Raw genomic sequence first — 2048 nt, forward strand, 5'->3', positions numbered from 1 at the left:
AAAAAAAAGAAAGAAAAGTAAATGGGCAACTTCAATCAAGACGCCAAGGGCACACAACGAAGGAGCATCTATACCAGTTCTGGAGGGCAAGGGAAGATTTTCCCGAGAAGGTGCCACGTGGTGAGAAATGAGTAAATTTCAGTCCAGGGTCAATGGCAATGCCCTACTAGTCCTTTTCCTAGATATAATGTGAAAATATTTGCGATCTTGAGGTCAAGAGCTGTCTTTTCTTACCTTTTTTCTGGTTTTTGCCTGAGCTCAGGCAAGGTGACTTATACCTGTAGACGCAAGGGCTGAGAGGTCACAGAAGACTGAAGGTTATATCTGATTAAATTTCCTTTGTATAGAACAGGGACAAGTGGCTACATATGTTATCTCTGAGTGCAATCAGAAGCTCTTCAAGACTTGTGATTTCCATAATAAGGGAAAATTCTCACCGGGTTTCACAAGCATAGCTCCAGAGTCACAATGTCATGATCACCCTGAATAACTCCCATTGTTTTATGTTCTTTTGTTTTCTTTAATCTCAGCATTTTTATTCTAGCACAGCACTGTCCATTAGAAATATAATGTAAGTCACTTTTGTAATTTTACATTTTCTAGTAGTCACATTTTTACAAGTAAAAATACTTGTAAACAGAGAAAATTAGTTTTATTAATGTATTCTAAACAAAAATAAAATTAAGAAAATGGTCAAAAAGAATAGAATACTCAGGAATAAATTTAGCAAAAGAAGTACAAAGCTTTTACTCTGAAGACTACAAAACATTGTTGAAAGAAATTAAAGAAGACCTACATAAATGGAAAGATATCCCATGTTCATGAACTGGAAGACTTAATATTGTTAAGACAGCAATACTTCCGAAACTGATCTACAGATACAACATAACCCCTATCAATATCCCAACTGATTTCTTTGCAGAAACTTAAAAACTGATCCCAAACTTCATATGGAAATTTGAAGGACCAAGAAACAACCAAAACAATCTTGGAAAAAAAGAGTAAAGTTAGAGGAGCCACACTTCTTGGTTTCAAAATTTACTGCAAAGCTACAGTATCCAAGACTGGTACTGACATAAAGATAGACAATAGATCAATGGAATAGAAATGATAGTCTGGAAATAAGCCCTCAAATTCATGGTAAATTGATTTCTGATAAGCATACTAAGATAATTCAATGGGAGAAAAAGAATTTTTCAACAAACTGTGCTGGGACAACTGGATAGCCACATGCAAAAGCATGAAGTTAGACCACTGTCTCACGCCATATACAAAAATTTATTCAAAATGGGTTATAGACCTAAATGTAAGAGCTAAAACTATAAATCTCTTAAAACATAGGTGTAAATCTTTGTGATCTTGACATGTTATGGTTTACTAGACATGATACGAAAAGCACAAGCAACAAAAGAAAAAAATAGATAATCTGGACTTTTTATCTATTAAGATTAAAAAAATTTTGTGTTTCAAAGCTCACCAACAAGAAAGCAAAATGACAACCCACAGAATGGAAGAAAATTTTGCAATCATATATAGCTGATAAGATATTTGTATCTAGAACATATAAAGAACTAGTATAGCCCCCTAGTGAAATACAAATAACCCAATTTAAAAATGGACAAAGCATCCAAACAGGCATTTCTCCAAAGAAGATATGCACATGGTCACTAAATGCGTTAATAGATGCTTAACATCATTAGCCACGAGAAAAATGCAAATCAAAACCACAGTGAGATACCACTTCATACCCACTAGGATGACTATCATCAAAAACACAGATAACAAGTGTTGGTAAGGATATAGAGAAATTTGAACCCTCATATACTCCTGGAGGTAATACAATATGGTGCAGCTGCTGTGGAAAACAGTCTGGCAGTTCCTCAAATGGTTAAACATGAAGTTGACTTATGACCCATATGATTTATAATTATGTACTATAAAATCACAGTTCTCGGGCCGGCCGAGTGGCGCGATGGTTAAGAGCTCGCTTGGGATGCCAGAGGGCCCCGGTTCGGATCCCACATGTGAGGGCCAGTGACACTGCCCTC

Source organism: Hipposideros armiger, unplaced genomic scaffold, assembly GCF_001890085.2.
Source record: "Hipposideros armiger isolate ML-2016 unplaced genomic scaffold, ASM189008v1 scaffold_1169, whole genome shotgun sequence".
Lineage (NCBI taxonomy): Eukaryota > Metazoa > Chordata > Mammalia > Chiroptera > Hipposideridae > Hipposideros > Hipposideros armiger.